At 45.2% G+C, this 16,949-nt stretch overlaps 1 protein-coding gene across 7 annotated transcripts in view; it reads right to left on the bottom strand.

The window, feature by feature from the left end:
* The window catches only part of FAM120B (family with sequence similarity 120 member B), a 408,137-nt gene that overhangs the window by 321,002 nt on the left and 70,186 nt on the right, over nt 1-16,949 (bottom strand). The gene's annotated exons all lie outside the window — the stretch shown is intronic.

Below are 16,949 nucleotides of genomic sequence, written 5' to 3'. Positions count from 1 at the left end.
TCATCTCCTCCTGTATTTAGTAAATACAGTACCTGCATGACATTTCCTCCAGTATATAGTATATACCTATATGTCATCTCCTCCTGTGTATAGTACATACAAGTATGTCATCTCCTCCTGTATACAGTATATAGCTGTATGTCATCTCCTCCTGTGTATAGTATATGCCTGCGTGTCATCTCCCTGTATATAGTATGTACCTGTATGTCATCTACTCCTGTATATAGTATAAACCTGTATGTTATCTCCTCCTGTATAGTATATACCTGTATGCCATCTCCTGTATATATCAAAATATAGATACAAAAAGCATAAATAAACAGTCCCAGCCAGAAGCATTGCTATACTTGCTTCTCCAGTACTATATACTAATATCAAGAGAAGTGGACAAACCAATACTACTACCAAAATATGAGTGCATAAAAGCGCTAACAGACCACTATAACACACAAAAAATGTAATAAAATCAATAAAGTTTATTGAAAAACAATTTAAAACGATACACCAAATATCAAGTGAGGATGTCAAAAAAAGACTCATACAAAATTCCATATTCATGCATCAAACTATATACTTATGTATCTTATGGAAAGCATATTAGTACCATGTCAGTATAGACTTTAATCAAGCAAAGAAAGCTCATTATAAATATCCTTTAAGGTTCTTATCTCATGTGTAAAAACCCGGATAATGAGAGCTCAATTTGCCTAGACACATATGGAGTAGTAGTAAATACATTCAATTAATGCTTACCCATGATAGATATCGCTACAGGAATGCCCCGACGCGCGTTTCGCCAATCACGTGCTTTCTCAAGGGGAGTGTGTACCTAACCCCCACCTTACCTCCTTAAATACCCCCCTGCATGCTCCGGTTAGCCAATCCTGCGTCACATGTGAGGACGCTCCACCAGGACGCCAGGTGCATCAAATTCGGTACTCCAATCCGGCGCACGTTAGAGGAAATACCTCATAGACGTCATTAAACGCGCGCCGGAAATTGCAGGAGACCTTCATCAATGCAGCGGACCCGGTGCGCGAACACGCATGCGCACATCGGCGCCATTTTAAAGAAGCCCACAGGGAGCTACCATCTTTCCACAAATTGCGCCTGCGCACCCAAGCACTATCTTACATGTGATACTACATAAAGGAATAACAAAGTGCGCATGCGTATATCAGCGCCGTTTAAATAAGATCCATCACCAAACTACACCATCCATCACAAGGTCATAATAGGAATTAAACAAGTGCGCTTTGCGCGTATATATGTGTACTCCGGGGATGTTACCTAATCAACAAAGAGCAAGGTGCGCAAACCCGCATGCGCATATCGGCGCCATTTTAAAGGAGCCCATAAAAATCTATCATCACCCTTTGTCCTGAAACGGTGAACTGCGCTTGCGCACCCAAACGCCATCTTACATGCGATACTTACAAGATATAATAAATAGGTGCGCGTGCGTATCTCAGTGCCATTTGTATCACGTCCACCAGAACACACCATCCCTCTAAGATCCTAGTGGTAATTAACAAAATGCGTTTTACGCGTATATATATGACCTTAGAGGATGTTGTTACCTAATCCAAGGTGAGGAAAAGCTAGTAAACATAGATAAATATCTAAACATGTATCAAGCTATTGGGTAAAAATACATACCAAATGCAATATATTATTTATATAATAACCCAAAAGGGGCATATATGGGAAATAAGTAGTACAGACTAATCCCCTGGTACATAAGTGCCCAAATGACATATAAAAAAGTGCATAATATAGTACAAACTAGAACCAAAAACAAAAAATGTTATCATATGGAGAACACATAAAAGTGCAATATACTTTAAATAGTATTAATACAACACTTATATTTGAAATATTAATTTTGTGCGTCAGCACCGTCCATATTAACCAACGGGTGGGTATGTCATGTTTGTTAAACATAAACATCCCTCCCGGGGTACACACAGACCGGGCCAGTAAGGTGCTAATGCAAAGAATGTGACATATGAAATGTAGAAAAAAGACACATAAAATATAAAACATTAAACAGGGGATTCCATCCTCGATAGAAGGACATCCAGATCTTCCATTCAGAGCGTCATCAGATCCTTAAGATGTTCACATAAGCATATAGAGTCCTTCAAAAATGTCCATACTATTTCCCATACACAATAATTGCCAAAGGCTTAGATCGAAACATGAACACGGGAGGTAGAGAGGTTGGGGGTAGATCTTCTTTGAGGTAGAAATAGGAACAGAAGTCGCCAAAATCTCGCAAAAGATGATATTAAGGCTAATAAAACATATGAAAAAAGAAGAAAATTAAAAACACACAAAAACACAAATTCTTAAAAAACAGGGATTACAAGAACGGTACAAAGCTGATTTTTTCGTTTAACCCGTCTGGTGACATGGTCCCCAACTCAACAATCCACTTGGATTCCATTTGTGCAAGGGTTTGTTTGGTGTTACCTCCCCTAATACCACAGTGAAGCCTATCGATACCAATAACTTTGAAACCTCTTGGATCAGAGTTATGCTAGACTCTGAAATGTTTCGGTATGGTCTTCAAAACTGAAATGTCATCCACCTCTCCTGCCGCAACAATATCTCTCACATGCTCTCTGGTCCTGATACGCAGCTCTCACAAGGGCAGACTGCATGATATACAGGTCCTTCTCAAAAAATTAGCATATAGTGTTAAATTTCATTATTTACCATAATGTAATGATTACAATTAAACTTTCATATATTATAGATTCATTATCCACCAACTGAAATTTGTCAGGTCTTTTATTGTTTTAATACTGATGATTTTGGCATACAACTCCTGATAACCCAAAAAACCTGTCTCAATAAATTAGCATATTTCACCCATCAAATCAAATAAAAGTGTTTTTTAATATCAAACAAAAAAACCAACAAATAATAATGTTCAGTTATGCACTCAATACTTGGTCGGGAATCCTTTGGCAGAAATGACTGCTTCAATGCGGCGTGGCATGGAGGCAATCAGCCTGTGACACTGCTGAGATGTTATGGAGGCCCAGGATGCTTCAATAGCGGCCTTAAGCTCATCCAGAGTGTTGGGTCTTGCGTCTCTCAACTTTCTCTTCACAATATCCCACAGATTCTCTATGGGGTTCAGGTCAGGAGAGTTGGCAGGCCAATTGAGCACAGTAATACCATGGTCAGTAAACCATTTACCAGTGGTTTTGGCACTGTGAGCAGGTGCCAGGTCGTGCTGAAAAATGAAATCTTCATCTCCATAAAGCATTTCAGCCGATGGAAGCATGAAGTGCTCCAAAATCTCCTGATAGCTAGCTGCATTGACCCTGCCCTTGATGAAACACAGTGGACCAACACCAGCAGCTGACATGGCACCCCACACCATCACAGACTGTGGGTACTTGACACTGGACTTCAGGCATTTTGGAATTTCCTTCTCCCCAGTCTTCCTCCAGACTCTGGCACCTTGATTGTCGAATGACATGCAAAATTTGCTTTCATCAGAAAAAAGTACTTGGGACCACTTAGCAACAGTCCAGTGCTGCTTCTCTGTAGCCCAGGTCAGGCGCCTCTGCCGCTGTTTATGGTTCAAAAGTGGCTTTACCTGGGGAATGCGGCACCTGTAGCCCATTTCCTGCACACGCCTGTGCACGGTGGCTCTGGATGTTTCCACACCAGACTCAGTCCACTGCTTCCTCAGGTTCCCCAAGGTCTGGAATCGGTCCTTCTCCACAATCTTCCTCAGGGTCCGGTCTCCTCTTCTCGTTGTACAGCGTTTTCTGCCACATTGTTTCCTTCCAACAGACTTACCATTGAGGTGCCTTGATACAGCACTCTGGGAACAGCCTATTTGTTGAGAAATTTCTTTCTGGGTCTTACCCTCTTGCTTGAGGGTGTCAATGATGGCCTTCTTGACATCTGTCAGGTCGCTAGTCTTACCCATGATGGGGGTTTTGAGTAATGAACCAGGCAGGGAGTTTATAAAAGCCTCAGGTATCTTTTGCATGTGTTTAGAGTTAATTAGTTGATTCAGAAGATTAGGGTAATAGGTCGTTTAGAGAACCTTTTCTTGATATGCTAATTTATTGAGACAGGTTTTTTGGGTTATCAGGAGTTGTATGCCAAAATCATCAGTATTAAAACAATAAAAGACCTGACAAATTTCAGTTGGTGGATAATGAATCTATAATATATGAAAGTTTAATTGTAATCATTACATTATGGTAAATAATGAAATTTAACACTATATGCTAACTTTTTGAGAAGGACCTGTATGACATAGGTCGTACTACATGATATATAGCTGGTGACCGCAAAGGAACGAGTCCCATCAACCGAAGAGAAGGAACTCCCTCTCACTATATTGTCCCTGTTACATGCAAGGCAATCGCCACATGGAAAACATCCCCATCTTTGTTTCCCAGCCCCAAATAGATTTTTAGGTTTCACCGTATAATTGTTAGGAGTCGAGTTTCCTCTGCTGCACAGGGGGAATCTCGATCCGTCTCCGCTGCGGTCTCCCATTCTCCTCCAGCCGCAGTGGAGCCTGCTCAGCAGGGACGTCGATCCCGGCGTCTCGCTCAGTCTGACTCTGTGAGAAGAGTTACTGCTGCTTCTCCAGCTTCTGCCTGTAAAGCCTATACTGGTCAGCAGCGAGTGGACTTCTCTGGGACTAAGTCCTTGTCTGCGCACACTGAGCATGCCCAGGGCAAGATCTCCCGTTGGAGATCAAGGGTCATGTGCTCAGACTCTGCAGCGCATTCTATTGGTCCTCTTGGCAGGTCTTGGAAGGGCAAAGTTTCTGTGGCCGCTTCCTGTCCTGCAACTATATAAACTGCGCATGACCGCACGGCCATGCGCTAGTGTACAATTTAATACGTGTGTTTGTTGTGAGTGCAAGTCGTTCTTTAAATACCCCTACCCTATTGTATGATTGTTCGCGTATGGAGTATGGCTGCTATCTAGCGCCCGACTTATCACTCAACGTGTCACACACGTGTCAGCGTCTACTGCTGTGACCGCCAGTGTGGTGCCACGCGCCAGTGTGCGCTTCCTGACCCACGTCTGGGTGCTTAGTGGTGCCTGCCAGCACGGCACAGTTCGCACTTCGGTGCCTTAATTATATAATTCCTTTCACACCCAGTAGCGGTGTAGTGCCAGCAAGGGTCTAATCGGACTACAATCCCTGTTGGGGTTTAGTTCGCTGACCACTTGCTCGCGCTCTATGTGCGGTACCGCGGTCCTGTGACGCAACAGGATCGCTTTCTTCACGCTGGGTGAGGTTTAACCCACGCGTTTATACTTTTGAATACCGCCATATTGTCTGTCATTTCCTAGCAGCAGGTTTCACCTGCACGGTGGACCCCGGACTGCGAACGCATCTATATCATCTCTCTTGGTGCGTTCCGCCAGTCCTAACAATAATGGCTCCTAACTAAATGATCTTTTAAGTTTTTACTGCGTCTAGCTGTCATCAGGGGAGCTGGTGAGATCTCCTTTTGCAACACTGGATCGGTTATCAATACTGGCCAATGCTTGGTAAGGATTTGTCGGACAGAATGCCAGCGACAATTGAAGGTTGAGATGAATCTGGTCTTAAAATCCTCCTCTTTTGCCTTCCTAGTAGTAACCAGAAGATTCTCCCTGGAGGTATTTTTAGCTCTATAATATCCGTGTTTAATCATTCTGTGACTATAACCTCTGTCTAGGAATCTCTCCTTCAGATCCAGAGCTTGTGCTTCAAATTTACCTTTGGTAGAGCACGTGCGTTTTGCCCTTAGGTACTGACCGATAGGGATTGCTTTTTTAGTTGCATGCGTATGGGAAGATGATGCATGTAGCACCGAGTTCACCGATGTCTTTTTGCGGAAAATATCCATTTGGATAGTCCCATCATGGTCTACAGATATTAGGATGTCCAAAAAATCTATAGCGCTTTTCTCAATTTTGTATGTTAGTTTAATATTATATGGATTCTGATTTAATTCAGTAAAGAACTTAACTAGTTCAGTTTTGGACCCGTTCCAAAAAATTAAAAGATCGTCAATGTACCGGAGCCAGCACTGCACATGTTCAGCGGCACACGCGCCGTCTGTTGTGATAAGGTAATTCAGTACCACAATGGACATAGAGGTCAGAGCACATACAGTGACCTGACAATAACCCAAAAAACATAGAACGAGCTCTGAGACGTGGGAACTCTGCTGACCGCAATCCCTAATTCTCTCCAACTACACTAGAGGCAGCCGTGGATTGCGCCTAACGCTCCCTATGCAACTCGGCACAGCCTGAGAAACTAGCTAGCCTGAAGATAGAAAATAAGCCTACCTTGCCTCAGAGAAATACCCCAAAGGAAAAGGCAGCCCCCACATGTAATGACTGTGAGTTAAGATGAAAAGACAAACGTACAGATGAAATAGATTTAGCAAAGTGAGGCCCGACTTTCTGAACAGAGCGAGGATAGGAAAGGCAACTTTGCGGTCAACACAAAACCCTACAAAAACCACGCAAAGGGGGCAAAAAGACCCTCCGTACCGAACTAACGGCACGGAGGTACACCCTCTGCGTCCCAGAGCTTCCAGCAAGCAGAAAAAAACAAATAGACAAGCTGGACAGAAAAAAACAGCAAACAAAATAGCAAAGCGGAACTTGGCTATGCAGAGCAGCATGCCACAGGAACGATCCAGGAGGAAACAGGTCCAATACTAGAACATTGACTGGAGGCCAAGATCAAGGCACTAGGTGGAGTTAAATAGAGCAGCACCTAACGACTTCACCACATCACCTGAGGAAGGAAACTCAGAAGCCGCAATACCACTTTCCTCCACCAACGGAAGCTCACAGAGAGAATCAGCCGAAGTACCACTTGTGACCACAGGAGGGAGCTCTGCCACAGAATTCACAACAGTACCCCCCCCCTTGAGGAGGGGTCACCGAACCCTCACCAGAGCCCCCAGGACGACCAGGATGAGCCACATGAAAGGCACGAACAATATCAGGGGCATGAACATCAGAGGCAAAGACCCAGGAATTATCTTCCTGAGCATAACCCTTCCACTTAACCAGATACTGGAGTTTCCGTCTTGAAACACGAGAATCCAAAATCTTCTCCACAATATACTCCAACTCCCCCTCCACCAAAACCGGGGCAGGAGGATCAACAGATGGAACCATAGGTGCCACGTATCTCCGCAACAATGACCTATGGAATACGTTATGTATGGAAAAAGAATCTGGAAGGGTCAGACGAAAAGACACAGGATTAAGAACCTCAGAAATCCTATACGGACCAATGAAACGAGGTTTAAACTTAGGAGAGGAAACCTTCATAGGAATATGACGAGAAGATAACCAAACCAAATCCCCAACACGAAGTCGGGGACCCACACAGCGTCTTCGATTAGCGAAACGTTGAGCCTTCTCCTGGGACAAGGTCAAATTGTCCACTACATGAGTCCAAATCTGCTGCAACCTGTCCACCACAGTATCCACACCAGGACAGTCCGAAGACTCAACTTGCCCTGAAGAGAAACGAGGATGGAACCCAGAGTTGCAGAAAAACGGCGAAACCAAGGTAGCCGAGCTGGCCCGATTATTAAGGGCGAACTCAGCCAAAGGCAAAAAGGACACCCAGTCATCCTGATCAGCAGAAACAAAGCATCTCAGATATGTTTCCAAGGTCTGATTGGTTCGTTCGGTCTGGCCATTAGTCTGAGGATGGAAAGCCGAGGAAAAAGACAAGTCAATGCCCATCCTACCACAAAAGGCTCGCTGTTGTGAATTCTGTGGCTGAATTCACTCCTGTGGTCACAAGTGGTATTGCAGCCTCTGGGCTTCCTCCCTCAGGTGTTTTGGTGAGCTCGTTGGCTGCCTTGCTATTTAACTCCACCTGAGTCTGTCTTCCTTGCTCCTTGTCAATGTTCCAGTGTTGGATCTGAGCTACTGCATCTTTCCTGTGGCCTGCTGCTCTGCTAGATAAGTGTTACTTTGTTTTTGTTTCCGTTTTTTCTGTCCAGCTGTGCTATTCTCTTTTGCTGGAAGCTCTGAGACGCAAAGGGTGCACCGCCGTGCCGTTAGTTCGGCACGGTGGGTCTTTTTGCCCCCCTTTGCGTGGTTCTGCTTTAGGGTTTTTTGTAGACTGCATAGTTCTCTTTGCTATCCTCGCTCTGTCTAGAATATCGGGCCTCACTTTGCTGAATCTATTTCATTCCTACGTTTTGTCTTTTCATCTTGCTAACAGTCATTATATGTGGGGGGCTGCCTATTCCTTTGGGGTATTTCTCTGAGGCAAGTCAGGCTTGTATTTCTATCTTCAGGCTAGTCAGCTCCTCAGGCAGTGCCGAGTTGCATAGGTAGTGTTAGGCGCAATCCACTGCTGCTTTTAGTTGTGTGAGGATAGGTTCAGATATTGCAGTCTGCAGAGATTCCACGTCTCAGAGCTTGTTCTATTGTTTTTGGGTTATTGCCATATCACTGTATGTGCGCTGATTACTGCACACTGTGTTGCCTGATAGCACAGCATAACAGTACAAGGAGCCCAAACCAATGATTCTCAATAGAGGGAAAAAAGAAGTCCTGACATCATTTTTTTTTTCCTCAGCTCTGTCTTCAGTTTTTTTTTTTTTTTTCCCCTAGACATTAGAGTGCTTCAGGACACAGCTGTGGACATGGATATTCAGGCTCTGTGCTCCTCAATGGATAATCTCGTTATAAATGTACAAAAGATTCAAGATACAATTGATCAGAAATCTATGCTAGAACCAAGAATTCCTATTCCTGATTTGTTTTTTGGTGACAGAACTAAGTTCCTGAGCTTCAAAAATAATTGTAAGCTATTTCTGGCCTTGAAACCTCATTCTTCTGGTAATCCTATTCAACAGGTTTTGATTATTATTTCTTTTTTGCGCGGCGACCCACAGGACTGGGCGTTTTCTCTTGCGCCAGGAGACCCTGCATTGAGTAATGTTGATGCGTTTTTCCAGGCGCTTGGATTGCTTTACGATGAGCCTAATTCAGTGGATCAGGCTGAGAAAAATTTGCTGGCTTTATGCCAGGGTCAGGATGATGTAGAAGTATATTGTCAGAAATTTAGGAAGTGGTCAGTACTCACTCTGTGGAATGAATCTGCACTGGCGGCTTGGTTCAGAAAGGGTCTCTCTGAAGCTCTTAAGGATGTCATGGTGGGATTTCCTATGCCTGCTGGTTTGAATGAGTCTATGTCCTTGGCCATTCAGATCGGTCGTCGCTTGCGCGAGCGTAAATCTGTGCACCATCTGGCGGTATTGTCTGAGATTAAACCTGAGCCTATGCAGTGCGACAGGACTATGACTAAAGTTGAACGGCAAGAACACAGACGTCTGAACAGGCTGTTTCTACTGTGGTGATTCCACTCATGCTATTTCTAATTGTCCTAAGCGCACTAGGCGGTTCGATAGCTCTGCCGTCATTGGTACTGTACAGTCCAAATTCCTTCTGTCCATTACCTTGATATGCTCTTTGTCATCGTATTCTGTCATGGCGTTTGTGGATTCAGGCGCTGCCCTGAATCTGATGGATTTGGATTATGCTAAACGTTGTGGATTTTTCTTGGAGCCTTTGCGGTGTCCTATTCCGTTGAGAGGAATTGATGCTACACCTTTGGCCAAGAATAAGCCTCAGTACTGGGCCCAGCTGACCATGTGCATGGCTCCTGCACATCAGGAAGTTATTCGCTTTCTGGTGTTGCATAATCTGCATGATGTGGTCGTGTTGGGGTTGCCATGGCTACAAACCCATAATCCAGTATTAGATTGGAACTCTATGTCGGTAACCAGCTGGGGTTGTCAGGGAGTACATGGTGATGTTCCATTTTTGTCTATTTCGTCATCCATTCCTTATGACATCCCAGAGTTCTTGTCTGACTTTCAGGATGTATTTGAAGAGCCCAAGTCCGATGCCCTACCTCCGCATAGGGATTGTGATTGTGCTATCAATTTGATTCCTGGTAGTAAATTCCCTAAGGGTCGTTTATTTAATTTGTCCGTGCCTGAACACACCGCTATGCGCAGTTATGTGAAAGAATCCCTGGAGAAGGGACATATTCGCCCATCGTCATCACCATTGGGAGCAGGGTTCTTTTTTGTAGCCAAAAAGGATGGTTCGCTAAGACCGTGTATTGATTACCGCCTTCTTAATAAGATCACTGTTAAGTTTCAGTATCCCTTGCCATTGATATCTGACTTGTTTGCTCGGATTAAGGGGGCTAGTTGGTTTACTAAGATTGATCTTCGTGGTGCGTATAATCTGGTGAGAATCAGGCAGGGAGATGAATGGAAAACGGCATTTAATACGCCCGAGGGCCATTTTGAGTATCTGGTGATGCCGTTCGGACTCGCCAATGCTCCATCTGTTTTTCAGTCTTTTATGCATGACATTTTCCGTGAGTATCTGGATAAATTCCTGATTGTTTACTTGGATGACATTTTGATCTTCTCTGATGATTGGGAGTCTCATGTGAAGCAGGTCAGAGTGGTTTTCCAGGTACTGCGTGCTAATTCCTTGTTCGTGAAGGGATCAAAGTGTCTCTTCGGTGTGCAGAAAGTTTCATTTTTGGGGTTCATCTTTTCCCCTTCTACTATCGAGATGGATCCGGTTAAGGTCCAGGCCATCCAGGATTGGACTCAGCCGACATCTCTGAAAAGTCTGCAGAAATTCCTGGGCTTTGCTAATTTTTATCGTCGCTTCATCTGTAATTTTTCTAGCATTGCCAGACCATTGACCGATTTGACCAAGAAGGGTGCTGATTTGGTTAATTGGTCTTCTGCTGCCGTGGAAGCTTTTCAGGAGTTGAAGCGTCGTTTTTGCTGTGCCCCTGTGTTGTGTCAACCAGATGTTTCTCTTCCGTTCCAGGTCGAGGTTGATGCTTCTGAGATTGGAGCAGGGGCGGTTTTGTCACAGAGAGGTTCTGGTTGCTCGGTGTTGAAACCATGTGCTTTCTTTTCCAGGAAATTTTCTGCTGCTGAGCGTAATTATGATGTGGGCAACCGAGAGTTGCTGGCCATGTAGTGGGCATTCGAGGAGTGGCGTCATTGGCTTGAGGGAGCTAAGCATCGCGTGGTGGTATTGACTGATCATAAGAATCTTACTTATCTCGAGTCTGCCAAGCGCTTGAATCCTAGACAGGCCCGTTGGTCGTTATTTTTTGCTCGTTTTGATTTTGTGATTTCGTACCTTCCGGGCTCTAAAAATGTGAAGGCGGATGCTCTGTCTAGGAGTTTTGTGCCCGACTCTCCGGGGTTATCTGAGCCGGCGAGTATCCTCAAGGAAGGAGTCATTGTGTCTGCCATCTCTCCTGATTTGCGGAGAGTGTTGCAGAAATTTCAGGCTAATAAACCTGATCGTTGTCCGGCCGAGAAACTGTTCGTCCCTGATAGGTGGACTAGTAAAGTTATCTCTGAACTTCATTGTTCGGTGCTGGCTGGTCATCCAGGAATCTTTGGTACCAGAGAGTTAGTGGCTAGATCCTTCTGGTGGCCATCTCTGTCACGGGATGTGCGTGCTTTTGTGCAGTCCTGTGGGATTTGTGCTAGGGCTAAGCCCTGCTGTTCACGTGCCAGTGGGTTGCTTTTGCCCTTGCCGGTCCCGAAGAGGCCTTGGACACATATTTCGATGGATTTCATTTCTGACCTTCCCATTTCTCAAAAGATGTCGGTCATTTGGGTGGTCTGTGATCGCTTTTCTAAAATGGTCCATCTGGTGCCCTTGGTTAAATTGCCTTCCTCCTCTGATTTGGTGCCTTTGTTCTTCCAGCATGTGGTTCGTTTGCATGGCATTCCTGAGAATATTGTTTCTGACAGAGGTTCCCAGTTTGTCTCGAGGTTCTGGCGAGCCTTTTGTGGTAGGATGGGCATTGACCTATCTTTTTCCTCGGCCTTCCATCCTCAGACTAATGGCCAGACCGAACGAACCAATCAGACCTTGGAAACATATCTGAGATGTTTTGTTTCTGCTGACCAGGATGATTGGGTGTCATTTTTGCCGTTGGCTGAGTTCGCCCTTAATAATCGGGCCAGCTCGGCTACCTTGGTCTCTCCATTTTTCTGCAATTCTGGGTTCCATCCTCGTTTCTCTTCAGGACAGGTTGAGTCTTCGGACTGTCCTGGTGTGGATTCTGTGGTGGACAGGTTGCAGCAGATCTGGACTCAGGTAGTGGACAATTTGACCTTGTCCCAGGAGAAGGCTCAGCTTTTCGCTAATCGTAGACGCCGTGTGGGTCCCCGACTTCGTGTTGGGGATCTGGTTTGGTTATCTTCTCGTCATATTCCTATGAAGGTTTCCTCTCCTAAATTTAAACCTCGTTTTATTGGTCCGTATAGGATTTCTGAGATTCTCAATCCGGTGTCTTTTCGTCTGACCCTCCCAGACTCCTTTTCCATACATAATGTATTCCATAGGTCGTTGTTGAGAAGATACGTGGCACCTATGGTTCCATCTGTGGAGCCTCCTGCCCCTGTTTTGGTGGAAGGGGAATTGGAGTATATTGTGGAGAAAATTTTGGATTCTCGGGTCTCTAGACGGAAACTCCAGTATCTGGTCAAATGGAAGGGTTATGCTCAGGAGGATAATTCCTGGGTTTTTGCCTCTGATGTCCATGCCCCAGATCTTGTTCGTGCCTTTCATGTGGCTCATCCTGGTCGGCCTGGGGGTTCTGGTGAGGGTTCAGTGACCCCTCCTCAAGGGGGGGGTACTGTTGTGAATTCTGTGGCTGAATTCACTCCTGTGGTCACAAGTGGTATTGCAGCCTCTGGGCTTCCTCCCTCAGGTGTTTTGGTGAGCTCGTTGGCTGCCTTGCTATTTAACTCCACCTGAGTCTGTCTTCCTTGCTCCTTGTCAATGTTCCAGTGTTGGATCTGAGCTACTGCATCTTTCCTGTGGCCTGCTGCTCTGCTAGATAAGTGTTACTTTGTTTTTGTTTCCGTTTTTTCTGTCCAGCTGTGCTATTCTCTTTTGCTGGAAGCTCTGAGACGCAAAGGGTGCACCGCCGTGCCGTTAGTTCGGCACGGTGGGTCTTTTTGCCCCCCTTTGCGTGGTTCTGCTTTAGGGTTTTTTGTAGACTGCATAGTTCTCTTTGCTATCCTCGCTCTGTCTAGAATATCGGGCCTCACTTTGCTGAATCTATTTCATTCCTACGTTTTGTCTTTTCATCTTGCTAACAGTCATTATATGTGGGGGGCTGCCTATTCCTTTGGGGTATTTCTCTGAGGCAAGTCAGGCTTGTATTTCTATCTTCAGGCTAGTCAGCTCCTCAGGCAGTGCCGAGTTGCATAGGTAGTGTTAGGCGCAATCCACTGCTGCTTTTAGTTGTGTGAGGATAGGTTCAGGAATTGCAGTCTGCAGAGATTCCACGTCTCAGAGCTTGTTCTATTGTTTTTGGGTTATTGCCATATCACTGTATGTGCGCTGATTACTGCACACTGTGTTGCCTGATAGCACAGCATAACAGCTCGCCAAAACCTCGAAACAAACTGGGAACCGCTGTCAGAAACGATATTCTCTGGAATGCCATGTAAACGAACCACATGCTGGAAGAACAATGGCACCAAATCAGAGGAGGAAGGTAATTTAGACAAGGGTACCAAATGGACCATCTTAGAGAAGCGATCACAGACCACCCAAATGACTGACATCTTTTGAGAGACGGGAAGATCTGAAATAAAATCCATAGAGATATGTGTCCAAGGCCTCTTCGGGACCGGCAAGGGCAAAAGCAACCCACTGGCACGAGAACAGCAGGGCTTAGCCCGAGCACAAATCCCACAGGACTGCACAAAAGAACGCACATCCCGCGACAGAGATGGCCACCAAAAGGATCTAGCCACTAACTCTCTGGTACCAAAGATTCCAGGATGACCAGCCAACACCGAACAATGAACCTCAGAGATAACTTTATTCGTCCACCTATCAGGGACAAACAGCTTCTCCGCTGGGCAACGATCAGGTTTATTAGCCTGAAATTTTTGCAGCACCCGCCGCAAATCAGGGGAGATGGCAGACACAATTACTCCCTCTTTGAGGATACCCGCCGGCTCAGATAAACCCGGAGAGTCGGGCACAAAACTCCTAGACAGAGCATCCGCCTTCACATTTTTAGAGCCCGGAAGGTACGAAATCACAAAGTCAAAACGGGCAAAAAACAGCGACCAACGAGCCTGTCTAGGATTTAACCGCTTGGCAGACTCGGGATAAGTCAAGTTCTTATGATCAGTCAAGACCACCACGCGATGCTTAGCTCCTTCAAGCCAATGACGCCACTCCTCGAATGCCCACTTCATGGCCAGCAATTCTCGATTGCCCACATCATAATTTCGCTCAGCAGGCGAAAACTTCCTAGAAAAGAAGGCGCATGGTTTCATCACCGAGCAATCAGAACTTCTCTGCGACAAAACAGCCGCTGCTCCAATCTCAGAAGCATCAACCTCGACCTGGAATGGAAGCGAAACATCTGGTTGACACAACACAGGGGCAGAAGAAAAACGACGCTTCAACTCTTGAAAAGCTTCCACAGCAGCAGAAGACCAATTGACCACATCAGCACCCTTCTTGGTCAAATCGGTCAATGGTTTAGCAATACTAGAAAAATTGCAGATGAAGCGACGATAAAAATTAGCAAAGCCCAGGAACTTTTGCAGACTTTTCAGAGATGTCGGCTGAGTCCAATCATGGATGGCTTGGACCTTAACAGGGTCCATCTCGATAGTAGAAGGGGAAAAGATGAACCCCAAAAATAAAACCTTCTGAACGCCAAAGAGACACTTTGATCCCTTCACAAACAAAGAATTAGCACGCAGGACCTGAAACACCGTTTTGACCTGCTTCACATGAGACTCCCAATCATCCGAGAAGACCAAAATGTCATCCAAGTACACAATCAGGAATTTATCCAGGAACTCTCGGAAGATGTCATGCATAAAGGACTGAAACACTGATGGAGCATTGGCAAGTCCGAATGGCATTACTAGATACTCAAAATGGCCCTCGGGCGTATTAAATGCAGTTTTCCATTCATCGCCTCGCTTAATACGCACAAGATTATACGCACCACGAAGATCTATCTTGGTGAACCAACTAGCCCCCTTAATCCGAGCAAACAAATCAGATAACAACGGCAAGGGGTACTGAAATTTAACCGTGATCTTATTTAGAAGGCGGTAATCTATACAAGGTCTCAGCGAACCATCCTTCTTGGCTACAAAAAAGAACCCTGCTCCCAATGGCGACGATGACGGCGAATATGCCCCTTCTCCAAGGACTCCTTCACATAACTCTGCATAGCGGCGTGCTCAGGCACAGACAAATTAAACAATCGACCTTTTGGGAATTTACTACCAGGAATCAAATCGATAGCACAATCACAATCCCTATGCGGAGGTAGGGTATCGGACTTGGGCTCATCAAATACATCCCGGACAAGAACTCGAACCTCAGAAGGGATGGATGACGAAATAGTCAGAAATGAGACATCACCATGTACCCCCTGACAACCCCAGCTGGACACAGACATGGATTTCCAATCTAATACTGGATTATGGACTTGTAGCCATGGCAACCCCAACACGACCACATCATGCAGATTATGCAACACCAGAAAGCGAATAACCTCCTGATGTGCAGGAGCCATGCACATGGTCAGCTGGGTCCAGTACTGAGGCTTATTCTTGGCCAAAGGCGTAGCATCAATTCCTCTCAATGGAATAGGACACTGCAAGGGCTCCAAGAAAAACCCACAACGCCTAGCATACTCCAAGTCCATCAAATTCAGGGCAGCGCCTGAATCCACAAATGCCATGACAGAATACGATGACAAAGAGCAGATCAAGGTAACGGACAGAAGAAATTTTGACTGTACCGTACCAATGGTGGCAGACCTAGCGAACCGCTTAGTGCGCTTAGGACAATCAGAGATAGCATGAGTGGAATCACCACAGTAGAAACACAGCCCATTCAGACGTCTGTGTTCTTGCCGTTCAACTCTGGTCAAAGTCCTATTGCACTGCATAGGCTCAGGTTTAAGCTCAGGTAATACCGCCAAATGGTGCACAGATTTACGCTCACGCAAGCGTCGACCGATCTGAATGGCCAAAGACATAGACTCATTCAGACCAGCAGGCATAGGAAACCCCACCATGACATCCTTAAGGGCTTCAGAGAGACCCTTTCTGAAAATAGCTGCGAGCGCACCTTCATTCCATTGAGTGAGTACAGACCACCTTCTAAATTTCTGACAATGTACCTCTATCTCATCCTGACCCTGACACAGAGCCAGCAAATTTTTCTCTGCCTGATCCACTGAATTAGGTTCATCGTACAGCAATCCGAGAGCCAGGAAAAACGCATCGATATTACTTAATGCAGGATCTCCTGACGCAAGAGAAAATGCCCAGTCCTGAGGGTCGCCACGTAAAAAAGAAATAATGATCCTAACTTGTTGAACTGGGTCACCAGAGGAGCGAGGTTTCAAAGCTAGAAATAGTTTACAATTATTTTTGAAACTCAGAAATTTAGTTCTATCTCCAAAAAACAAATCAGGAATAGGATTTCTCGGTTCTAACATAGAATTCTGAACCACAAAGTCTTGAATATTTTGTACTCTTGCCGTGAGCTGATCCACACATGAAGACAGACCTTTAATGTCCATCGCTACACCTGTGTCCTGAACCACCCAAATGTCTAGGGAAAAAAAAAAGGCAAAACACAGTGCAGAGAAAAAAAAATGGTCTCAGAACTTCTTTTTTCCCTCTATTGAGAATCATTAGCACTTTTGGCCTCCAGTACTGTTCTGATAAGGTAATTCAGTACCACAATGGACATAGATGTCAGAGCACATACAGTGACCTGACAATAACCCAAAAAACATAGAACGAGCTCTGAGACGTGGGAACTCTGCTGACCGCAATCCCTAA

This window comes from Ranitomeya imitator, chromosome 5 (assembly GCF_032444005.1).
Source record: "Ranitomeya imitator isolate aRanImi1 chromosome 5, aRanImi1.pri, whole genome shotgun sequence".
Lineage (NCBI taxonomy): Eukaryota > Metazoa > Chordata > Amphibia > Anura > Dendrobatidae > Ranitomeya > Ranitomeya imitator.
This window is presented reverse-complemented; position numbering and strand designations above follow the sequence as displayed.